The sequence below is a fragment of the Balaenoptera borealis genome (assembly GCF_965194805.1).
Source record: "Balaenoptera borealis genome assembly, chromosome: 19".
Classification (NCBI taxonomy): Eukaryota; Metazoa; Chordata; class Mammalia; order Artiodactyla; family Balaenopteridae; genus Balaenoptera; species Balaenoptera borealis.
Window position 1 is genome coordinate 63,017,893 of NC_138878.1, and position 25,777 is coordinate 63,043,669.

At 48.1% G+C, this 25,777-nt stretch overlaps 2 protein-coding genes across 3 annotated transcripts in view; one reads left to right on the top strand and one right to left on the bottom strand.

Annotated features, from left to right (window-relative positions):
* The window catches only part of LRRC4B (leucine rich repeat containing 4B), a 42,409-nt gene extending 39,124 nt beyond the window's left edge, over positions 1 to 3,285 (bottom strand). For both annotated transcript variants that reach the window (XM_082367708.1, XM_082367707.1), the window contains exon 1: positions 2,915 to 3,285. The gene's annotated coding sequence lies outside the window, so the exon portion shown is untranslated. The remainder of the gene's footprint in view (positions 1 to 2,914) is intronic.
* The window catches only part of GPR32 (G protein-coupled receptor 32), a 151,951-nt gene that overhangs the window by 17,952 nt on the left and 108,222 nt on the right, over positions 1 to 25,777 (top strand).

Consider the following 25,777-nt stretch of genomic DNA (forward strand, 5'->3'; position numbering starts at 1 on the left):
TTGGGGACCCCTCTCCCATCTGATTCTGGGTGGGATGCAGGACGGCTGCTGGGGTCCCTCCAGCACACACGGAGACCCCTCACGCTGGGATCTGAGCATGTACCAGCAACACGTGGGGCTGCATCTTCACAGCTCTGAGACCACCTCCGTGCCTCTAGATGTCCCAGTGACACCTCTTTGAGTCTCTGTGAGTGCGAGGTCACAGGGCGACCAGGAGTGAGGGCCCCTCTGGCAGGGCGTCTCTCCAGGAGGTGCTGCCTTTGTCTCTCCCTCCGTGTCTCTGTGTATGAGGGACTCTGTGTGTCTCTGTGTGTCCAGGTCTTTCTCCCGGCCTCTGGCTGACTCTGGGTTCCGAAGCCAAGTTCGTAACTGGGTCTCTCTGATTCCACATCTGGGTCTCTGGCTGCGAGTGAATGACTCTGTGTATGTGTGTTTGTGCGTGTGCGCCCACGCACGTGTGCACCTCTGCCTACACATGCCTCTGTGTCTTTCTCACCCTCTCCCTCCTGCCCTCCACTGATGGCTGACTCACTCTGGCAAGTTGGGCCCGGTGCCTCTAGCTGCCCCCTGCACCTCTCGGGTGCTGAAGTGCCCTCTGGCTCCTTCTCACCTGCGCCCTGGGGCTCTCCCCACGTGCCCAGAGTCTGCGGCTCCCTGTGGCTCCCTGTGTCTCTGCCTTGCCTGGTCCCTTGCTCTGTGTGTGAGGATGATGTGTGTTCCCCTCCCTCCCCTACTTTCCTTTCTTTTGGAAATTGAGTAACTCTGTGTAGGTCTGGCTCCCTGGTGATGCGCCCTAATTGTGTGTCTGTTTGGAAGTCGGGTCCCCCTCTCTCATTCTGGCTCTGCCTCTGTCTCGCTGGCTCCCACCCTTCCCAGCCTCGTCTGAATGTCTCCCTCTCACCTCTTGGCTGCTTCGCTCTCTGTCCCTCCTTTCTGAGTGTGTGTTTGAACACTCAAGTGCCAGTATTAGAGGAGACCCAGAGAAGAGCGGGAGGAAGGTGGGGAGGGGAAAGGAGGTGCAGGTTGGAAGGAGCAAGGAGACAGGAAGAGGGCGGGGCTGATCCTGGCCACTGCGGGGTGGGGGGAGTTTTTAGCGGGGAGAGGATCCTGCCTGCGCCTGGACCGGGAGGGAAGCGACTCTGGCTATTCCCAGCTGCCGCTGGAGCCCGAGTTCCTGTCTGGCGGCTGCGCGGCCGGGACTTGGGATGTGAGGTGCATAGCAATGGGGCGCTGCGGAGGCTCGACTGCAGCTCCCAGCTGGGGAGGGGGTGGGGAGGGGGCTGAGGGGCAGCCCTGTGGCTCCCTTCCCCCTCCCCCTTCCCATCTGGGCTCTCCCCAGGGGATTTCCTCACCCTGAGAAAGTCTCTTCCAGAAAGCAAGGCCCGAGGCTGCAAGGAGCAGGGCGGGGAGAAGGGGCCGGTGCTCCGGAGAAGTGGCAGAGGTGGGGGCGGGGAGAGAGGGGGAAGATGGGAGTGGCAGAGACAGGATGGGGCGGGTGGGTGAGGGGGCCCCATGGGCATCAGGACCCAGAGTCCAGGAGAGAGACTGGCTGGGCCCCTGGCCGGAGAGAAGGAAGAGCCCATGGAGGTGGGGGCTTGGAAATGTGGGCGGAACCCTGGACAGAGCCTGGGTCAGGGGCTCCCCAGGACTGATGGGGAGTTGGAAAAAGCCGAGGGAAAGAGAAGGAGAGTTTCCAGACAGGAGGCCCCTAGGACTGGGGGGGTCTGGGATTGGGGGATCCCATGAGGTGAGGAGACAGGGATGGGGGGCTCTAAGTGAAGGAGGGTCACAGAAGGGGGTCCCGGACAGAGCAGGATGTAGTGAAAGAGGTTAGGTGGGCTAGGCAGAAGCTCCACCGGCCCCCGCCCAGGTGAGGGTCCTAAGCAGAGCGGGGAAGTGATACGGGGTCCTGAGAGGAACAAGGTAGGGACTGGGGGCTACAGGAAAAAGAGGCTAAAGTTGCGGTCTCCTGGAGAGGGGATCAAGGGGGGATACCTGGGGGGAGAGAGTGAGAGATGGGGGGATGAGGGGATCCTGAGGGGAAGACGAGGTGCAGTTAGAAGGTCCTAGAAGAGTAGGTATGAGGGTGGGAAGGCTTGGGAGGGCAGCAAATGGGGGAGGGGAGGTCCCCAAGAGGAGAGGGCTAAGGACGGTGGGAGGCAGGTAGTGGTCCCAGAGAGACACGTGCCCAAGGATAGAAGGCCCCGAAGCAGAATGGGGTCAAGGAAGGGGGTCTTGGGAAGAGGGAGGGGCAGGGGTTCGGTTGCCCATCAGTAGGGGTTGGGGGACCCCAGAGGGAGAGGGGCTGAAGATTGGGGAGAGGGTTGTCTCGTTCCCCAGTCACCCCCTCCGTTTTTCCCATTCTCACTTCCCAAACTCCCCGGTTCTCCCCGGTTGCCAGGGCAACCGCTCCTGCCAGGCGCGGTCACCAAGGAAACCCCGTGCCCGCCTCTCTCCCCCCTCCCCATCACTGGCGTGCCCCCCCACCCCAAGCAGTGGCGGTGTGGAAGGTGGGAGGGGCAATGGGGGGGGGAAGAACCCGAACTCACGCCCCAGAAAGAGGGGCCCAGACCTACACCCAGTGAGCCACCTCCCCTCCCCCCGCCCCGCAAGCCTACATCCTCAGCCCTACAGCTGGATACACAGCGACCGCCGGACGTACATCCCCCCCCCCACCCCGTCCCTAGGCAGCGGCGACCCCCGCCCCCAACACAGAACTAGCCTGGCCCGGAGGACCCCCACCCGACTACCTCCCCCACCGGCTGCTGCTCTCCATCAGGCCCCGCCCACTGTCCTCTGCCGCCGGCCCCCCAGCCCCGAGGAGGCCTAAGACCACGGTCCCCTAATTAGAGAATGCCCCCCCCCCCGCGGTTCCTCCTCCCGCCCCCGCCCGGGCCCTTCGGCGGCTACTCACAGCGAGGAAAGGGGCTCCTTCCGGGGGGCAGCATGCCCGGCCCGCGGGGGGAGGACCCCCCCAATGAGGCACAGGGATTCGGGGTGCGAGGCCCGCTGCGGGGAGGCGCGGGGGGCGGGGCTGTGTCCGGGCCCGGGTCGCTCGCGTTCTCCCCCCTCCCCGGCTCCTGGATGGGGAGGGGGCTTCCGCAGCGGTAGCGGTGGGGTTCGGGGGCCGCTCTGCCTCCTCGCCCGCCCGCCCGCCTGCCGCCCGGCCCGGCGCCCTCGTCCGCCGGCCCGCCTTCCTTCTTGCCTTCCTTTCTTTCCTTCTTTCTTTCCTCGCTTCCTTCCTTCCAGCCTTCCTTCCTTCCTTCCTCCCTCGTCGGGCCGCCGGCGCCGCTCTCCCCCCACCCCACCCCCCCCAGGCCCCGGCCCCGGCCCCGGCCCCCGCCTCGGACGGTGCGGCAGCGACCGAGAGCAGCCGAGAGCGGCAGAGACGCGAGCGGAATACTGATGATGGAGGGGGAGCGGGAGGGAGGGGAGGGAGGGCGCCGGGAGGGGGGAGGCTTTCCGGGAAGGAACGGAGGGGGGAGAGGAGAGAAGGAGAGGAAGAAGGGGGGGAAGAAGGGGAGGGAGGAAAAGGGAGACGATGGGGAAGGGAGGGAAAGGGGGAGGGACGAGAGGGGGAGGGTGGGGGAGGGGTGAAGCGGTGGGAGAAAGAAGGGGAAGAAAGTGAGAGAAAGAGAAAAGAGGGAAGGAAAGAGGGGGAGGGAGGGCCGAGCGACAAGCAGGAGAGGGAGGGACCGAGGGAAGAGCAGGGAAAGATGGAGAGAAGGGGAGAGGGAGGCGAGCTTGTCCCGGACAGGATGGGAGGCCGGGGGGGGGGGGGGGGGGGGGGGGGGGGGGAGAAACTCCTAGTACACCTTTGGTAAATATGTGCGGGGTGAATGCGGAGGGAAGGGGAAGGCAGGGCCAAAGCGAATGGATGGAGGGGAAGCCGAGCTGGGGAGCAGGAGGGAGTAGGCAGAGGACAGGAAAAAGAGGGTCTGAAAGGAGAGAGATGGTTAGGGGGCTGGAGGAGGCCCAGGAGCGGGGAAGTGGGGGAAGGGAGGAGGGAGGGGAGAGGTAGGAGAGGGCGGGAGGAAAGGCGGGGAAGCTTTGGGGGGATGTGGGGAGAGGGAGGGAGCAGGGCGGAGGCGCTGGCCTGATGGGGAGAAACAAAGCTGGACACAGATGAGAGGACTGAAGGGGGGGGAGACCAAGAGAGGGGTGGGGGGAGAGGGGAGATCCAGGGCAGGGGAGAAAGGAGCCTGGGAGCTAGAGCTGTGGAGGTACAGGTGGGGTGCAGGAGCCTGAGGGAGAGCACGCAGGGAATGCCTTGAGCCCTCACTGTGTGCCCACCTCGTCACCCCCCCCCCCCGCCCCCGTTTCAGCAGCCAGACAGAAAGATCCTCTCACCCATTTCCCAGATAAGGACACTGAGTTCTCAGGGGAACGAGGGCAGAATCCAAATGCAGAGCCCAGGCTCTGGACGGGGTATCTTGAAGGAGCTAGAGAAGAGGCTGGGCCCTGGCGAGGAGCCCCTGGCCCAGCCCTGTCAGGTGGAGACGCGTGGGAGAGGGCAGAGGATGGGGCCCACAGCCTCCCCCCACGGAGTTCTCTCACCTCCTCCAGGTGTTGGCAGCAGGTGCTGGGGATACATTTGGAGCTTGTGAAGCCCGCATTGCACCTTGGGTGCAGGGAGGCACGGAGAGGATGAAGGGGCCTCGGAGAGGTCACCTTGCCCTCCCTCTGCCCCATCAACTCCCCTGTCTGCTACCCCTAAAGGCTCAGCCACCAAGGATGGGGGGCATGGGGAATTAGGGGGCAAAGAAACTCAGAAGGGGGCTGAAAAGAGGCAGCCCATTTCCAGTGCGCTGAATTTCCTCCCAGGCAGGAATCTCACCTCTTCTTTGTCCCCCCAAAAAGTCCAGCTACTAACTTTGCATATGGAGGAGAGAGAAAAGATAAAGTGCCAATCTGCCCTTCTTCCGAGAGCCCTGGGAGGGGCACGTGTGTCCCCTTCATCCCCACGGGCAGAAATGGGGCGAAGTGGAAGCCAGTCTGGGGAAAGAGGGGGCTGGGAGGCGGGGAGGGAAAGTGGGTCACATTTGGGTGCATGAGAAGCAGCTGTGGGTGGGGGCGGGTTAATGCGGAGACGGGAGAACTACAGAGAGGGGAAACTGAGGAAGGAGAGAGCGACCAGGGCCTGGGAGCAGCAACAGGTGGGTTGTGGAGCGCTGGGTCCCCACCTTGGCGCTACAGAAATCTGGTTTAGGAGGTTGGAGGTGTGAATGCGTGCACCCCAGAGCACAGCATAGCGCAGGCCCAAGGTCAGTGGCAATGCTGGTAAAACAATAATAGTAATAACAGCCAGCATGTCATACGTGCTTGCTTCGATCAGACTCAGATGCCATGCCCAGCGCTTCATGAACATCTAGCTGATTCCTTACAACCAGCCTCAACTGGACTTTTAGGGATGTGAGCACGGGTGGGCACAGGCAGAGCAGGGTCTTGGAGGCCCGTGCTGTGCCCAGCATTAACCCCTTAGTTTCTAGAGGCTTGCTGTGGAGAGGCCAGAGCAGGGAAGTAGAGAAGAATTTCCACATCTTACCAAGTCCTGAGGCTTCCTGGTCTGGTCTGAACCTATTTCAGAGAAACAAAAGAGCGCTAGGAAGACAGGGGCGGGCAGGGCGGCAGGCTGGAGGTGATGGGGTGGGGGGCCTCACAGAGGAAGTGGCTTTGGAGCGGAGATCTAAATGACAATAAGGAGGCAGGAGATCTAAATGAGAGAAGGAGGCAGCTGCCAGCTTGTGCAGGGAAGAGCCCCCAGGCAGAAGAGGTGTGGACAGCAGAGGCCCGGGGAAGGCCACAAGCTTGGCCTGTTTGAGAGAGGAAATAAGACAGGTGTGGCAGAAGCAGGGCGAGACACAGGGAGAGTAAAAAGGGGGAGGAAGAGCCCCGGATTAGCGCAAACACAAAACCAAGCCCCACGTGACCATCTGTCCCCTAAACTTTGCCCTAAAGCTTAATTAACTCAAGCAGCAGTCCTGAGTATCCTAAGCACTGATCCCCATTTTTCATTCACATTTCCAACACTGATTGGGGCCTATGATGGCCTAGGATGGGCCAGAATCCCTATTACCTAAGAAGGGATGGCAGTGACCTGGGGACCCCACCCCCCCATAGTAATGGAGACTCAAAAGGTACGTTTACTATTTCAAACAACCAAATGTAAAGTATACATTTCCTTTGGGATGGCATTTCAGAGGTTAACCCAAAATCAAATCTCTCTGCTTCAGGCTGTAAAAAAAAAATTTTTTTTCTTTTAATCCACTCAGTGTGTTAAATACTCATCTCACCCTTATCAGAAGTTCTGAAGGACAGTTAGGTTTACCTTTGATAAAGAAAATATGGGCCAAGGAAGGAAATTTTCACTTAAAGTAGTTTGGTTTGCTCAGAAAACTCTCTCAAAGTGGGATCCATGGGGGACAATGGCTAGAGGTATCACCGCCCCCCCCCCCACCCGTGTTCAGGTATTTTGTTCAATACACTCCCACTGAGCAGCTACCTACCGTGGGTACATAAACAAGAAATAAACAAGATCCTCACTGACTCAGAGTTCTAGGAGGTGGGTGAACATCACAGCAGGTGCTCAGCTAAGCCCTAGACCTAACCCCCAATTCTGACTTTCACTGTGCCTCCAACCTAATCCCTAACTCTTAGGAGAGATGGCAACTGCTGACCAAGGAACACAGAGTTGGATGCAGAGTAACACCCCTGTGTCCTGCTTGTCCAATTTCCAGAACATCTGTGTTTGTCCTGTGTCAGCGTGGCTGGCCATATTTCCCAAAGGTGGCTGCAACACTCGCCCCCATCCCACACGCTCTGGCACTCCTCCACGTGCACGTCCCTCAAAACTGGGAGGGCTTTTGTGACCTTTTCAACCAAAGGAGTGTGGCAGAAGTGATGCCATGTGACTTCCAAGGCTAGGTCATAAAAGAGATGCAGCTTCTGCTTTACTTGCTGGAAATTGGCTCTTGTGCCTTTGGTGGCTTAATAAGCTCACTGACGGCCCTGAGGCCACCATGCTGGGAGGAAGCTCAAGCTATCCCACAGGGAGAGGCCACACAGAGAAGCCCTGACGCTACCTGAAGAGGGAGGAATTCCTGGCCAGCACACGGCTGCGTTAGCTCCCCTTCTCTTGCAGCTCTAGCCACAGTCTCACTGTATCCACTTTAGAGCCAGAACCGCCAGCTGACTCTTCCCCAAATTCTTGACTCACAGAGACCTGAAGAGATAATATAATGATTTTGCTGCTTTAAGTCACTAAGTATTGGGTGTGACTTACTGTACAGCAACAGATAACTGCAACAGTCAGTGACACAGAGCATGACACTCTAGTCCTTTACTAGACAGGACAATCTCAAACCATCTATATCCATCAGTGGTGGAAAGTTTGGCTGAAATAAACCATGTACCATCCTGGTCTTGGTTTCTAGATATCGTTCCCCCTAAGACGAACCAGACTTCTTGGAAAAGTGGCTGCTTCCAGGTTTGGGGGCAGGGCAATTACAAAGTAAGCATGGGACATCTTTCATGCCAAAAAGGCAAGAAAGTGTTCACAATACTAATGGGGTCAGGTCAAAAGGACACAGTAGCCAGCTTGAAGGGGCTCCCATTGGCAGCAGTTGGGACAACTGGAGCACCAAAAAGAATGACTGTGATGCTGGTAATGTGTGAGTGTGTGTGAGTGTGTGTGACGTAGTTCACAGTTTCGACATTAGATTTGTGCTACGTTTTTTGAGATGACTTATCTCTGTGAAGCTGGGTTTTTGGCAGTTCTATGATTAAAAGCCAGCACTGCCCTGGAAATCTTTGTGGAATTGGAAATGAGGGTGGTGGTGTCTAATCCGATTCTGAAGTTTGAGAGGTTGTGCAGTGCCCAGCAGGTGCACACATCCCATTAGTGAGCAATTAGAATGAAATAAAATATTTTTCTTTCAATTTATGTGCATTACTTTTTCAGCTGGTGCTAACTCATTAGGACATGAATACTTCTTAAGTTGCATGGACCTAACTACTTAATAAATGGAACAGTTAGGTATTCCTTTGGGGCCTTCGGAACACCATGAAAAAATTATTGAGGCACTGAAGGTACTGTGAAGTGAGAATATTTGGGAACCTCTGCTCCAGACTTGATTTCCATCTTACAGAAAATAGGATGGAGGAACAAGTCACCATGAAGAAACAATCAGACAAATCCAGAATGTGGAGCATTAGACAAAGTTATTGGCCTGGTCTCTTTAAAAAGTCAATATCACGAGGGAGGAAAAAAAGGGTAGAGTAGTTGCTCTAGATTAAAAGAGATTAAAGAGATACAACAACCAAATGCAATTGCATAGACCTTGCAATGGATCCTGGTTTGAAAGACAGTCTATGGGCAACTGGGAAAATGTGAATTTGGATTTGATCTTGAAAACCTCAGGGAATTAATGTTAATTTTCTCTGGTATGATAACGATATGATATTGTGGTTATGTAGGAGAATGTTCGTATTCTTAGGAGATTCAGCCTGAAGTATTTACACCTGCAACTTACTTTCAAATAGTTCAGCATTTGAAATGTTAACAATTATGGAATCTAAATGGTGGGTATATGAAGGCTAATTCAAATTTGTTGTTCAATTTTTCTGTATATTTGACATTTCTTTTTCATTAAAAAATTGGGAGAGGGGCATTCCGCTGACAGAAGTAACAATAGGGAAAGTTGTCACTGGCAATGAACCCCTTCCCCTTCCTGCATAAATAATGTCTGCCTCTCTACATCAGCCTTTAAGATTGCCCTAAAAAAAAAAAAAAAAAAAAAAAGGATTTTCCTGCAGGTCCAGTGGTTAGGACTCCTGCAGGGGGTGTGGGTTTGATCCCTGGTCACCGCAAGCCCGGAGGTGCGGCCAGAAGTTAAAAAAAAAAAAAAAAAAAAAAAGATTGCCCTAGTAACTCTCATCTTAAAAATAGTCACCCCAAAGTTCCCTCCTTTGAGAACACATCTCCTTGCACCTCATTGTTTGTTCTTTTCAGCAAAACTTCTGAGACAGCTGGAAAGACTCACTATCTCCACTTCTTCCTGTTCTATTCTCTCTTCCAACACGGCTGGGCTTCTGCCCCCCACTACACTAAGCCGCCCTTGTCAAGGTCACCCACGACCTCCATGTTGCAAATCCAGGGGCTACTTCTTGACCCACATCCTACTCATTCACTGAGCGGCACTTGACACAGTACCTCCTTGAAACCGCTTCTTCTCTTGGCTTTAGTGACTCCAAACCCTCCATTTCCTCCTCCCCCACCAGACTCCTCTGTTGGTCTCTGGATGTGGGAGGAGAGCCCGGAGGCCAGGCCCTCTTCGTGGTCTTGGCTGTCTCTCTTGAGTGATCTCACCCAGTTCATGGCTTTAAACTCACAGTCAGCTGACGACTCCCCGGTGTGGGGTGCGCACAAAGGACCGCTGACATCTCCATTTCTCAAATGCAGCAGGTCCAAAACGGGGCTCTCCACTCCCGCCCCACGCCCACACACCTGTTTTGCTTCCGGCTCCGTTATCTCAGCAAACTGTACCACCTTCCACTGAGTCGTCCTGCGGTTCTACCTCTAAAGAGACTGCACGCAGATAGTCCCTTCTTTCCATCTCTTCTGCCACCACGGCAGCAAAAGCCACCATCCTCACTACCGTCCATTCTCCATACAGTGGCCGGAGTGATCTTGTTAACATGTAACTGAGATCATATTATCCCCCAGTTTGATACTCTGAAGACTTTCCACCCTGCTTTGAGTTAAATCTGTACTCCTTACTGAGGCCTCTATAGCCCTGTGTGGTCCGGGCCCCTGTGCCTCCTCGACATCTCCTGCCGCGGTCTCCTTCACTCACTGCACTCCAACTTCTTCCTCTGCAGTGGGCACCTTCCCACCTCAGGGCCTTCGTACCGGCTGCTCTGCCTGGGAAACTCTTCTCCCCTCCCGGACAGTCACAGGGTTGGCTCCCTCCATATCATCTCCCCAAAGAGGTCTTCCTTGTCCAACTTATTTAAAGGCACCCTCCTACCCCTTCCTGGTTACTCTCTATAACACACCCCCTGTCTCTTTTCTTCATAGCATTTATTGATAACTGAACTTTTCTTATTTTTTTACCTACTACTCTCACTCACTGTCTTCCCTCCCTAGAAGGCAGACCCCATGAGGAGAGAGACCCAGTCTATTCTCAGTGACTATTATATCCCCAGTGTCTAGAACGTGTCAGGAAAAGTGTCCATTTTCATTAAATTTATTGAATATCATACATAATTCATCCAGTCTTCTGGGTACTTCAAATGCCCTTCTTGAAACAAAATCATCCTTCAACATAACAAAACATGAACTGTTTTTGTTGAGTCTACTATGCATTAGGCAGGCACTCAAGTTATCCCTTCCAAAATCCTTCCCAAAATTCCCCAAGGAAGATGCTATTATCCCCTCCCCATTTTACAGAGGAGAGTCAAGTTCAAAGAGGTGTTATTGATACAAGACCACACAGTAAAGAAGTGTTAGATTTGGATTCCAAACCTGCTCTGTTTGACTCCAAAGCACACATTCTTCCTGCTCTGCCATATTGTCTGGGACTTAACTGAATCACAATTTCTTTTCATTATAAATGTAATACGTTGGGAACTCCTGCCTATGGCCATGATGGGGTAACTAGTACCAGAACTGCCCTCCCGTGATAAACCACTGGAAAATTGGACAAGATATATGAGGCCACTATTTTCAGGCATTAAACAGATAGGAAGAGAACTATGGTCCTATAACCTCTGCTATTACACAGTAATTTCACTCTCAGGTATTTACCGCAAAGAAATGAAACCATGGATGCATACGGTCCACACAAAGGCTTAGGTCAGACTGTTCGGGGCATCTTTGTTAATAATAACATAAAACTGGAAATAAGGGCTTCCCTGGTGGCGCAGTGGTTGAGAATCCGCCTGCCAATGCAGGGCACACGGGTTCGAGCCCTGGTCTGGGAAGATCCCACATGCCGCGGAGCAACTAGACCCGTGAGCCACAACTACTGAGCCTGCGCGTCTGGAGCCTGTGCTCCGCAACAAGAGAGGCCGCGATAGCGAGAGGCCCGCGCACCGCGATGAAGAGTGGCCCCCGCTTGCCGCAACTAGAGAAAGCCCTCGCACAGAACCGAAGACCCAACACAGCCAAAAATAAATAAATAAATAATAAATAAATTTAAAAAATGTGAAATTCTTAAAAAAAAAAAAATTAAAAAAAAAAACAAAAAAAAAAAACAAAAAAAACTGGAAATAAGCCCAACTTTTATCACCAATGGAACAGATAAACCAATTGTAGTGTATTCATAAAATAGAATACTCTTTAGGAATAAAGGAAATAAACTATTGATAGATTCAACAACATGAATGAATCTCATAGATGTTAGGTGGAGCGAGAAAAAGAGACACAAAAGAGTACATAGTGTATGATTCTACTCATATAAAGTTCAAGAAAAGGCAAAATTAATCTTTACTAATAGAAATCAAAATAGTAGTTGCCTATGGGGTTAGGGATTAGTTGGAAGGGGGAACGAGGGAACTTTCTGGATTGATGGAAATGTTCTGTTGCCTTGAATGAGGTGTTGTTTACATGTGTATAGATTTGTCAAAACTCACTGAATTGTAACCTTAATATCTGGGCCTTTCACTGTATGTAAATTGTTCCTCAAAATAATTCATTGATATAAAATAGATAACCAACAAGGACCTGCTGTATAGCACAGGGAACTATACTCAATATTTTGTAATGACCTATAAGGGAAAAGAATCTGAAAAAGAATATAGATAGATAGATAGATATAACTGAATCACTGTGCTGTACACCTGAAACTAATACAGCATTGTACATCAACTATACTTCAATTAGAAAAATATATCTAAACAATTATATATATATATATAAAATATATATAATAAAAATGTATAAATAATTATATATATAAAATATATAATATATATAAATATAATAAATAAATAAATAAATATATAATAAATAATGTAAATAATTGGCCTCAACCTCCTATAATTTACAAAAATAAATTCTACATGGGTTACATATCTAAACCTAAGAGGTAAAACAATACAGCTTTTAAAAGAAAGCATAAGGGAGAACTCCTATTCATCAAAAGACACCATTAAGAAGATGAGAAGGCAAGCCACAGATGGGGATAGATTCTTATGCAGAATATGCAAAAAAAAATTTCCTTCTAGTCAATAAGAAAAAGTCAGAGAAACCAACAGAAAAACCAGCAAACTCTTTCACACCGTTGGAGGGAGCACAGATCGGTGTAACCACTCTGGAAAACAGGTTGGCAGAATCCTCCAGAGCTGAACATCTGCACACCCTCTGCCTCCTAGGTCTGTATCCACCAGAAACGCATGCATGTGTTCACCCAAAGACACGGATAAGGGCTTTCACAGAGACACTGCTTATACCAGCCAAAACCGGAAAGCAACCCAGATGCACATTGACGATAGAATGGCTGTGTAAACGGTGGTCCATGCACAGAAGGTCATCCCACACAGCGAGGAGAATAAATGACCCACAACCACATGCAACAGCATGCGTGGGTCTCACAAACATTACACCGAACGAAAAAAGAAGCCAACCACCAAGGAGGCAAAAATAATCTACGGGGTTTGAGGTTAGGCTAGCGAGCGCCATTTGAGGGAGGGTGGTGCCTGGATGGGCTCATGAGAGGACTCTTGGGGGCCTGGGATGTGCTCTTTCTTGATCTGGCTGCTGGGTACACAGACGAGTGCACCTTACAGAAACTTACTGAGCTGGACACGTATGATTTGAGTGTTCTTCTCTGTGTATATTACACATATTTTAAAAGATTTACTTTTTAAAGTAAAGTAATTCATGATTGTATTAGTTTTCCATTGCTGCTCTAACTACCACAAACTTAGTGGCTTAAAAGATACAGATTTATTCTTACAGTTCTGGAGACCAGAAGTTCCAAATCAGTGTCACTGGGCTGGAGGCAAGGTGTGCCCCTTCTGGAGGCTCCAGGGGAGATTCTGTTCCATAGCCCTTTCCAGGTTCTAGAGGTGCCTGCATTCCTTGGCTTGTGGCCTCGCCTCGCCCCAAGCTCTGCTTCTGTTGTCACCTTGCCTTCTCTGATTCTGATCGTCCTGTTCCCTCTTATGAGGACCCTTGTGATCACATTGGGCCCCACTGACAATCCAGGATAGCCTCTCCTTTTCAAGATCCTTATTAACTTCATCATATCTGCAAAGTCCATTCTGCCACGTGAATCCAGGGATTAGGACGTGGGCATCTTTATTCTGTCTGCCACAGCGAGCATCAGAACACAGGTGGAAAACAGAGAGAAGTAGGGAAAAAAGTCCATACTCTCACCTTCTAAACCCAGTCACTCCTTAACAGTTTGGTGCATTTCCACTTAGTCTTTAAAAGCATCGTTATAGCCATACTTCATATAAAATGCGAGCATTCTGCTTTTGTTCACTGAACATTACCTCGCCAACATTTCCATGCTAATATGTATTCTTCAAAATGTCATTTTAAATGGCTGTGTAATATTCTATCGTGTGGATGTAGTAGGGTTAACTTAACCGTTCCCGTTTAGTTGGGTACCCTGGTAATTTCATTTAAAAAAAAAACCATTATAAATAACATCATGATGAACCTCTTTGTAGATGAGTCTCTGTTTGACTTGCAGGTGGATTCCCAGGCTGTAAAAGCGTGAACATTTTTTCCTGCACTGACATCTACTGCCAAATTGCTTTCCAAAAGGGTGGTGGCAATTTACATTCTGACGCCGTGTATGGGCATGAATGTCTGTTTCGCTGTACTCTCACCAGCATTCAGCAGAACCTTAAAACATTTGTTGCTCATCTGAAGGCCAAAAAAGAATCACTACCTTGTTTTAATGCTATGCCCTTGGGTTTTATCAAAAGGAACGAAACAAAACAGTTAATATGAAAAATCACTTTGGCTTTTGCTGCAAAGTTTTGTTAATCACCTAGTAATTCAACTCCTAGGGACGTATATATTAAAGAAATAATCAGAGACGTAGACAAAAACATTCACGCAAAGATGTGTATCATTGCATCCTTTGTAAAAGCCAAATTCAAAAACGTAAATGTTAAAAATTAATAGAGGATATGTGATCCTGGGAATGTCGCTGTACCTGTATCCTGTTGTTTTCGTTTTGAATCACTCTTGCCCTATCTATTTATTAATCATTCATTCATTCATCTCTTATACGGACTAAGCTCTCTGCTGCCAGCTGGGAATATAGTGATGAACGAAACAGTGGGGAACTAAAAAACTGCCTTCGTGAAGCTTACATTGTTGTCTAGTAGATGGACCTACTTCACTGAAGGATCCCTTCACCTCAGTTTTCCTGTCTTTCTTTCTTTCTTTTATTGGCCGCACCATGAGGCTTGTGGGATCTTAGTTCCCCAACCAGGGATTGAACCTGTGCCCTTAGCGGTGAGAGCATGGAGTCCTAACCACTGGGCCGCCAGGGAAGTCCTGTATCTTTCAAATAGAGGAGTCGGAATAGATACCATCTGTGCTCTTACAAATCCAACTTCCAAGTCTCTAGTTAATCTACTTGTTTATTATTCCCCTGGCTAGACTGCAATCTCCTTGAGGGAGTGTCGTGGGTCTCTGCTGTCTTATCAGCATGGCAGGTAGTTCCTCCTCTTTCCGGTAATAGCACCATAATTTCCACTGGGAACTCTCCCTGTCCTACGTTCATTCTATGGGATTTCAGTGGCGCTAACCCACCCTAGTTATTAGGAGAAGGTACACGACCTAGGCCTGGTGTCTCCCAACCTCAGGACCTTTTCTGGGGTTAGCTGCCTTGATCCTGGGGTTGGTTAGCTGTAGAAATGAAACCTGGAACTGCCAGTGACCATCCTGCTACCCTCAGGGCCGCTGCACACGCTCCGGCAATCTGTGCTCTGCACACATTCAGCCTGTGCTCCTCTTGCCAAACCTATGTCCTGGATGCAGGACTGTGCCAGCGGATGGAAGGGATGACTTTTTTGAAATGCATCTACCCAGAGTTGGTGGCTTTTTGTCATTTGTCCATCCCAGGGGCCTCTTTTTGTTGTTGTTGCTTTGTAATTTTTCCATACGACACCTGGTGACCCTGCCCTAGTGGAAAAGAAGCTGCGTGACCATGAAGGCAACACAGAGGAAAGCAGATGGGAGAGATGGGGAGACATGCTCCTGGCAGTGATGTCTGAGTGCCTGATCCAGCCATTCCTGATGCTGGCCCTAGCCCTGAACTTTTTAGTTACATGAACTAAGAAGTATGCACGCTCTCCCCGCCGGCCCCAGGTTTTTGTGTTTTTTTGTTTTTTTTTTTGTTTTTTGCTTAAACTGGTTTTCACTGGGGTTCTGTTACTTGCAAGTGTGACAGAACTGACCGATATTGGGAGGGACTGCCTGCTATCTCTTCTCATACAGCTCAGCACACTCTCATGTCCCCTCTATGGGTTGTCAGTTTATCTAACTCTAAAATGAAAGGGTTGGGACTTCCCTGGCCATCCAGTGCTTAAGACTCCGCGCTTCCACTGCAGGGGGCACGGGTTTGATCCCTGGTGGGGGTAACTAGGATTCCTGCATGCCGCATGACGCGGCCAAAAAATACATAAATAAAATGAAAGAGTTGAATCAGCGGCCCTTCATATTTCGATGCCGATTGTATATACTTGATTTTAGAGGAATCTTGTTACAGGAAGTAGAGAAGGCAGAGTTTATCGACCCCATTCTACAGTTGAGCTAATGGCAGCTGGGGGCGATTAAGTGATTTGTTCAAAGTCACATAAAACAAGCACACAGAGCTACTGGGATTCAGACCTTGGGCTATATGGCTCCAAGTCCTGTGTTCCATTGACAGGTGGGGAAGCTGAGATCTGTACAAAGGAAGCAACTTTAAAATCACAGGGAATGACAAGAGGGCTAATTCGTGGCAGGCTCTTCTAATTTCCACCTGGTGCTCTTTCCTCTGCTCTGTGCTGCCTCTTGCCTGGTAGTGGCCATAAAGCCATTTTGGGGAAAAAAAAAAAAAAAATCAACATACATTTCTCCCACAGGACTGGCAGAAACTAAGTTGACTGGTGTATACGTGTTGATGAGGATGTGGGAAAGCCCTCTGTCCCATGGCTTGCAGAAGTGAAAACTGGTGTGCCCACACTACTGCCACACCCTTGCCGTGGCCTCACCCTTGCCCTTTAAGGCTGTGTGTGGTCACGTGATTGCTTTGGCCAATGGCATGTGGGTGGAAACAGTGGTGTGTCAGTTCTGAGTCTAGGACTTAACTGGCCTAGCGTGTTGCCGTTTAGTCCTCTGTGTCTCTGCTCTGGCCACGAGACACTTGCTGTCGTAGCTGACCCTCCTTTGCCTGGACCCCAGAATGAGACACCCAGAGCAGACCTGAGCCTGCTGGACCCTCAATCCACTGCAGAGCAGCCCTAGATAAGCCAGGCTAGATCGTCCGACATAGGATTACTGTTATTTTTTTTTTTAATATTTATTTATTTATTTTGGCTCTGCCGGGTCTTAGTTGTGGGATCTTTTAGTTGAGGCATGTGGGCTTCTAAGTTGCGGCATGCACGTGGGATCTAGTTCCCTGACCAGGGATCAAACCCGGGCCCCTTGCATTGGGAGCGTGGAGACTTACCCACTGGACCACCAGGGAAGTCCCCCAGCACAGGATTATTATTTGGAGTTGTTGAGTTTTGGTACTCATTATATAGCAATAGTTGAAAGTTACAGGAAGTGTTGATTAAAATGAAAATGAATATACCCATGTGACCTGATGATTCTGCCTCTTCGTACTGACCCTAAGGCAACATACATGTACCTGAGGAAACCTATATAAAGATGTTCACAGCAACATTGTAAGATCAAAGAAACCAAAAATAACCCAAATGTCCAGCAACAGGAGAACGGATAAAGAAACACGAGTTTTTTTGGAACACCACTGCAGCTCTTAAAAGAAATGGTACAGAGCTATTTAAATAAATCTGGATAGATTTCCAAGACATATTGTTGCATTAAAAAAGCAAGTTGCAGAACAATATGTACAGCATGATCCCATTTATGTTAAAATACACTCACATGCTTGCTAAAAACAATACTACTCATTTACTATACAATACTATGCATACACTATATTACTAGATATATGCACCCACGTATAGACAAAGATCTAGAAGGACCCACTATAAACGGATAACAAGGATTACTTCCAGGAAAGAAACCGAGATTGCAGAGAGGCGATCAAAGGAGACTTTAGCTTGATCTGTTATACTGTTTTTAAAAAGCAAGGACACCCTATCCATACATTACTCGTACATTTGAAAAATAATTTTCTAAAAGGGAAGAAATATATATGAACATATATACATGCACACTATGAATACAAACCTAAGGTTCTATTTTAAATGTCTTTTAGAGGCAGACAGGCCTGACTTCTAATCCCACTTCTGCCACCAGCAGCTAACTGTGTGACACAAGTCACCCAATCACTCTGAACTTCTGTTTTCTCATTTGTAAAATGAGGATATTCGTTTCTTAATAGGGTTAAGAACTTAATAGGGTTGTCATAAGAAGTAAATAATAATGTATATAAAGTTCCAAGAAGAGCATCTGACAGGTAGTGTGTGTTCAGTTAAATGTTAACTCCCTTTCCTTCCATTTCCCAGCCCCTCCTTACCCTAACCTTGCTTCTAACCCAGCAGTCAGACAGTAGTGACTGCTTTGTGGTCCCTCCTCAGCATTTATCCCTCCTGCAGTAGGTAGAATGATGGCTCCCCAAAGATGCCCTAATCCCCAGAAACTGTCAGTACGTCAGGTTAGATGGTAAAGGGGGATGAAGGCAGCTGAAGGAATTAAGTTTGCTAATCTGCTGACTTTAAGATAGGGAGAGTAGCCCGGATTATCCAGGTGGTCTAATATAATCAAAAGGTCATTTCCATGAGGAAGGGAGAGCCCGTGTGAAGATGAGGCCAATCAGAGGAAATCAGGGCTTATCAGAGGCATCCAGATGACATCATGCGAGTGTCTGGATCTGTGCTTGAAGTTTTGGGGTTGCCACGACTTTTCATTTATATGCGGCAATAACAATTCCTCTTCCTTTTTTTTTTTTTTTTTTTTTTTTCAGCCAGTCTGAATTGGAGTTTTGTTCTTTGCAAGCGAAATAGTCTTTTGAGAATCTGATGAGCTAAAAACACTTTGCCTGGAGACAAACACTCGCAGACAAACCTTCATATACAATTTCAGGGAAACTTGTGACCCCCTGAAGTCTGGCCCCAGGTTATGATGTCCTGCTCAGTTCCAAACAGATCATCAGGGAGGCACCAAAGGGAAGGAGAGAAGAGAGAATGTCTTCAGGGGGTCTTGGATCCCTCCCTCCATTCCTGTAGAGGAGCTTTGGGTCACAGACAAATGACTGGTTCAAGGAATTAAAGGTGGGAGCTCTCTGTAGAAGGTACAAAAAGCTCTTTGGGATAACTTCACTCTTCTTTGAAGGAAATCTCTCAGCCCCTCTTTTGAGATCCACCAGAGGGAGGGTGGGAGAAAATGCAACGTCTCTTGAATCTCCTTCCTGGATTATTTCTCTCTTTCTTCTCTCTTCCCACTCTTGGGACAACTAAAGAATCAGAGAGGTACAGTGAATTGCCCAAGATACACAACAAATGTATATAGAAGGTTTTGAATTCTGGCCTAGTCAGCTCATGGCTTTCCTTTCCTCTTAGAATAAAAAGGAAACATCTCACTATGGCCACCAGGCCCTATATGATTTGGCCCCTGCCTCTCTGCCTCTATTTTGAGCCCCCCTCCCTCTCATTCACTATGCTCCCTCTGGCTATTCTGACTTTCTTTCTGTCCCTCAAACATGTCAAACATGCTCCTTTTCCCAGCTCTCCCTTCTGCCTGGAACCAATACTGGATAACTCAAGAGGCAGACCAAGTCCATGTTCAAGGGCCAGCAAAGTATGGGCTCTCCAAAATTATTTTGGCAAATATTTAATGCTGCAAAGGAGCCATTATGGGAAAATCCAGAACATGGATTCCCATACATTCATTCTATTATTTAGCATTTTAAAACTGAATATTGGCCTATAATTTTCTTTTCTCATACTCTCCCTGTTAGGTTTTGGTATCAAAGTTAGGCTTGCCTCATAAGATGATCTGGAGAACGATTACTCTCCTAGTCTCTGGAAGAGTTTGCATGATACTGGGATCATTTCTTCCTTAAATGTTGAGCAGAACTTGCCAGTGACAATGTCTGGACTCAGAATTTTCTTTGTGGTTTATCTTTTAAAAATTACTGTTTTGATTTGTTTAAATGGTATTAAGATTAATCAAATTCTATATTTCTTCTCATGTCACTTTTGGCAGGTTATAGTTTTCTAGGGATGTGTCCATTTCATCTATATTTTCAAATGTATTAGTATAAAGTTGTTTTAATATACGATTTTTTTTTTTTTTGGCCTAGCGGCCCACCTTACAGGATCTTAGTTCCCTGACCAGGGATTGAACCTGGGCCCCCTGCAGGAGAAGCGTGGAGTCCTAACCACTGGACCACCAGGGAATTCCCTGATCTCATTCTTGAGATTTATTTTTCACTGGGTATAAAATTGGCGGTTATTTTCTACCAGCACATTGATCTTATTCTGGCTTCCATTGTTATTGTTATGAAGTCAGTTGTTATCTAACTATTGATCTTTTGAAGGACTGTCTGTTTTCTCTAGCTGCTACTGAGATCTCTTTGCCTTTTGGTATTCTTCAAATATACAATAATGTTTCTAGGTGTGGATTTCTTTATTTTTATTTTGCTTGTGATTTATTGGGCTTCTTGAATCTTTGGGTTACAGTTTCTCATTTTTAATTTTGGAAAACTTGAAAAATCCACCATTATTTCCCTAAATATTCCTTTTGCCACATTCTCATTCTCCTCTCTTTTGGGGACTCAGAATAAATATAGATAAGACCCTCTCACTCTATTCCCCATGTCTCTTGACTTCTTTTGTATGTTTTCTACCCTGTCTCTTCAAGGTTCATTGTGAATGATTTCTTTGACCTATGTTCCAATTCACTATTTCTCTATTCAACTGTTGATTTTAACTTTAAATCTATTCCCTTAGTTTGAAGTTTCTACTAGTTTTGTTATTTTTAAAACATCTAGATAAAGTTTCTGGTTTCTTGGTTTATGAAAAAAATGGCAATCTTTTATTTTATCTAAACAAAGCATATTGTTTTTATGTTTGTCTGATAATTCCAATAACACAAGTATTTTGATGGGTTTATTTCTAGTGTCTCTTATTTCTGCTGGTTCTTTCTCCTGGCACTTTGTCCACCTGGTTATATCTGACTGTGTGCTACTCCCTTTCCTTGAAAATATGTTTACAGGAATGATTTGGGCCTTTAATGAAGGTTCTTTTCACCGGAGAAAACTTTTTGTGTGTGCTATTGTCAAGAGCCTAGAAACACTCCCAGTCTGAAACCAAACTAAATTCACAGCCTGAGATCTTTTGAACCATCCAGGTAATGGACTGCAAATTCACAACTGAGGGTCCATGTACTTCCCGCTTCCTTTACCCTGAAGGTGTAGCCATTGCTTTCCCAGTTTAATGTGGATTCCTACCTTGGGTGGGACCTGAGCTGTTTTTATTCCCTTCATCTAAGTAAAAGTTCAAATTCCCTCAGGGCAGAAGTACTCTGATTATTTCTCTGGGTTCTTGATTTCTCTTCAGTTATGGCCTGATGAATCTTGTGAGACCTACAATGCTTTTAAGACTTAAAAAAATTTTTTTCCATCCAGCAATTTTAATGTTCCAGTGGGAGGATTGATCTGAATAACCTAGCCTGCTATTATTAACAACTTCAATTACGCTGTCCTCTTAGCTTTGCTTAATTTTTCTTCTTAGCACTTAACACTACTTGACGTTATGTATTTATTTGCCCACCGACTGCGTTGAAATCTCTATGGGTGCATGTACTTCGTTTTGTCCACTGCTGTTTCCTCAGCACCCAGAATAGTGTCTGGCACATAGTGAGTACTCAATATTTGTTGAATGAATGAATGAATGAAAAAAAGCGATTTTACAACCTCTTTTGTGCTGTGGCTAAAGTGGGCCAAAGCGAGATGACTGGGGGATTTAGAAACACGGACACAAATCTAGAATCTGTGTGGAGACCTTTCAAAACACAATCCCAAATCAAGGTCACAACTTACCAAAGTGGCATAAGGAAGAAAGCTTGAGCTTCCCTGGTTTGCAGGACTTCCCAGGATCAGGTATTAGCCTGGGTAGTGGGTCTCAGTTGGTATCCATGGGTGGGTCTGTCCCTTTTACTCTCTCGAGAACTTTGTTCACTTCCCCACCCATCTTTGTTTCATCTGTCGACCTTACATTTCACTGAGCCTCAGGTGACTCTGACCCTCTCATTTCTTTTCTTTGCTCATCTCGCTGTTCATCTCTATGACTTGGTCTCTGTCTTTGCGTCCCTATCTTTTTTTGTTGTGCCTTGGCCGTGTTCTCCTTCTGTCTCTATCCTCCTCTGTAAGATACAATTCCAACATTTCTGACTGCCCACAACCCTGCTCCCTGGCTTTATCTCCAGGACGTCTGCCAAGCCAACCTCTATGTTGGTCATCAATCCCTCTATCTCTGCCCCACTCCCCTTTCTGGTCTCTATGCCTGTTATGTTTCTGCAATCTGTCTTCATCATCTTCATCACTCCCTTCTGTCACCATCCTCTCTGTCTCGATTTCTTCACTTGTCACTGTGTCACTGAATGTGCTCTGTTACCCCACTCCGGTGCTGTCACCACTTTGCTCTCTACTCGGAGTCTGTGCATTCTGTTTCCGTTCGCTCTCAATCTGTCTGTGTCTGGGTCTCCTCCCACTCTGAATCCTCCATCTCGGTCCCCCACTCTGCTTCTGTGTTCTCTGGTCCTCTATTTCTGTCATGGTCCCCTCTCTGCCTTTGACCCTCCTACAGCTCTGTCTCTGCACCCTCTACTTCTGTTCATCTCTCTCTCTGCCACTTTCCATTCTCTCTGACCCCTCTGTAGATTGGTCCACTCCTTATCTAATATATATTGTTTTCTCTAACATCGTTACCTTCCTTTATCTCCGCCGCCTCTGCCTGAAGTTGTTCTCTTTGCCGCTGTCCTTCTTGCCTTCAACTCTCACACCTTTCCCTCTATTTTTGTCACTTTCCCACACATTATTTCCATCTCTTATCTCTGTCTTCTCTTTCTCTGTCACTATCCTCTATATCTTGATCACCTCTGAGTCTGTCTTCTCTCTCTTTGTGATCATCACCTTCTCTATATCTGCCACTGTCCCTTTGGTCTTTGTCCCTTCTGTCACCGTCCTCTTCCTCCCCATGACACTGTTCTCTCTTTTTGTATTATGGTCCCCTTGGTCTCTCTCCCTTCTTTCTTAGACCCCTTGCTTTCTGTCCAGGACTCTTGGGGTCTTAGTGTCTCAGTCCCCTCAGTCTCTGTTGACCTCTTCTCCGTGTCCATCACTTCTGCAACTTCTACCTCACCCTGACTCACTCTCTTCTCTCTCTGCTACTCTTCCTTTGCCTCCGATGATCTTCTTCATCATGGCCGATCCCACTTCTCTCTCTCTCTGCCGCTGTCCTCACTCCTCTCGCCTCGGTCCCCCATGCCTTCAGGCCCTCTGTGACCATGGACTTACTTCTGTCCCCTCCATCTCTATAACAACCGCCCGTTATCGTTCCCAATCACCGTCACTCTCTCTCTCGCCTCTGGGCCCTTCCCCTGGTCGCGTCATTTATGTTCCTCTGTCGCTTCCCCGCTTCTCCATCACTGCGATTTTCTATCGTGTCTGAATCGTGTTCTGTTCCTGTAGGTGTGCATATGGGGGGAGGTCTCTGTCCCTTTGGAGTTCTTTCTTCTAGTCAGTCTCTGGCATCTCTGGGGCTCTGTCCCTCAGAAAGATTTTATGGGGCCACACCGTCTCTCAGGCCTTTTCTGGGACCAAGGGGGGCCCCCCCTCGGTCCATCTGTCAGTCAATCAGCCTAGCCGTCCGCCTTGTGCCTCTCGCCTCACGCCTCGCCTCATGCCCTTTCCCGCCTTTTATTGCTTCCTTACGCTTAAAAAAAAAAAAAAGGAAAAAGGAAAAAGAAACACGAGCGCATGCGCACCAACCGCTGTACTGGAGAAAGTGTGCGCGACCCGCCAGCGGGCTCGCAGGAGCTCACACGAACTCGCCTTCGAGCTCACGCTCTCCAGGCACCGACTCCGCAACTAGTGACGTCACAGAGGCTTTGCCCCGCCTTATTGGCTGCCTTCAACTAGCGTGCGCTTGCTGGAGTAAGTGGCCAAGAGTTGCCGAGCGCCAGATGGCGCTCAAACGTTTGAGCTTAGGGACTCTGCAAACTCTATAGAGACTCGTGTTGTCATGGCAACTCTCCTCTGTCTAAAGGGATACCTGCGCTATTTGGTTGGATCGCTAATCTGATTGGATGTCTGTTGAGTTAATTCCTGTATCTGATTGGATGCCAGGGACTCTTGATCTTTCCTTCCTCTCAGCATTTCTCTCTCCTGGTAGGGTTTCTGGAGATGGTAAGTGACTTGAGTTGCCAGGGGGCGTGAGGGGTATTGCACCGGGCGCTGGAACTCGGCCAAAGTCAGCTGACCAGATTGGTTCTCTCTCAGATACAGCCTCCCTTTTCCCCGCCAGAGGGCGCCACGGTGTGCTGAGCCCTTGGAGGCCTTGGTGACTGGTGACGTCACTGGCGAGCCACTCTTGATTGGCTACATCTTTTCTGCCCTAGCCGTCCTAAGAGAGGTCTAGAGGACGCAGGAAGAAAGAAACTGTGTGCCCAGGAATAAGGAATGACCTTGGTCTCAAATACTTCCATACGCAAAGGGCATTCGCCTTTATTATCCTTTCCAATCTCCATAATCATCCCCAGATGTGCATACTATCGTTAGAGTGGACACCTACTGCAACTATGGACCCCTATAACGGACACCTGTGGTTTTTGCCTGATTGGCATCTGTTATCGTTTAAAAAGAAATTAATAGGCTTTTTAAAAAAGCAGTTTTAGGTTTACAGAAAATGAGCGAAAAGTACAGAAAGTTCCCGTATACCCTAAGGGGAACTCTGTACCCTAATTCTCTGCACCCTAACATGCCCTCTCCTAATTCCCTTTATTATTAACATCCTGCATTAGTGTGGTACATTTGTTACAATTGTAGGAAAACACTGTATGATTCCACTTACGTGCGGTTGCTAGAATGGCGGTTGCCAGGGGCTGAGGTGGGTGGGGGTTGAGGAGTTGTTTACTGAGTGATCAGTAAAAGTAAAACTTTTACTGAAAGTTTCCGTTTCTGCAAGATGAAAAGAGTTCTGGAGATTGGTTGCACAACAATGTGAATGTACTTAACACTACTGCACTGAACCTTCAAAAGGGTTAAGATAGTAAATTTTATGTTATGTGTATTTTTTTTTTATTTTTTATTTTTTTTTGGCTGTGTTGGGTCTTCTTTGCTGCACACAGGCTTTCTCTAGTTCCTTCGAGCGGGAGCTGCCCTTTGCTCCGGGGTGTGGGCTTCTCACTGCGGTGGCTTCTCTTGTTGTGGAGCACGGGCTCTAGGCATGCAGGCTTCAGTAGTTGTGGCTCGGGGGCTCAGCAGTTGTGGCTCACGGGCTCTAGAGCGCAGGCTCAGTAGTTGTGGCGCACGGGCTTAGTTGCTCCGCGGCATGTGGGATCTTCCCGGACCAGGGCTCGAACCCGTGTTCCCTGTGTTGGCAGGCGGATTCTTAACCACTGTGCCACCAGGGAAGCCCCTGTTATGTGTATTTTGCCATAATTTAAAAGAATGCACCAATTTTAAGTGTACTCTTCTATGAGTTTTGACAAGTATATACAGTGTACGGCCACCTCCACAATCAAGATATAGAACGGTTCCATCATCCCAAAAGGTTCCTCCTTACCTGTGTATAATCAATCCCCCATCCCCACTCCTTGGCTCCAGGCAACCCTAATCTGACTTCTGTCCTTAGAGATTAGTCTTCCCTTCTTACAATTTCATAGAAATGGAATCATACAGTTTGTATTCTTTTCTATCTGGCTTCTTTCACAAGACACACTGTTTCTGAGATTTATCTGTGATGTCACACATATCAGTCCGTAGTTCTTTTGATTGCTGAGTAGTAGTCCATCCTATGGACATACAATTTGTTTACCCATTCCTGTTGATGAACATTTCCATTGTTCTCAGTTTTCCAGATTGGGGTTATTGTGAATAAGGTTGCTGTGACTATTTGTGTGGACATATGCTTTTACTTCTCATGGGTAAACATTACTTCGGAGTGGGATTGCTGAGTCACATGGTAAGTTTATGTTTAACTTTATGAAAAACTGATAAACTGTTTTTCGAGCTGATTGCAAGAGGTTTAATGGTGACTCTCAAAAGATATGTCATTGTCGTAACTCCCCAGAACCTGCAAATGGGATCTTATTTGGAAAAGGGGTCTTTGCAGATGTAATTGAGTTAAGGATTTCCAGATGAGATCATCCTGGATTTAGAGCGGTCCCTAAATCCAATGACAGGTATCTTTATAAGAGAAAGGCAGAAAAACAACAACAACAAAAACCCCCCACAAACCCCATGTAGGGTTGATTGTAACCAACTTATGCCTATTCAAAGCAAATTAGTGATTTAAAAAATTGTCCTGCTTACATTTCCTTACCCTGAAACATCTTTCTCTCTTCTGGAAC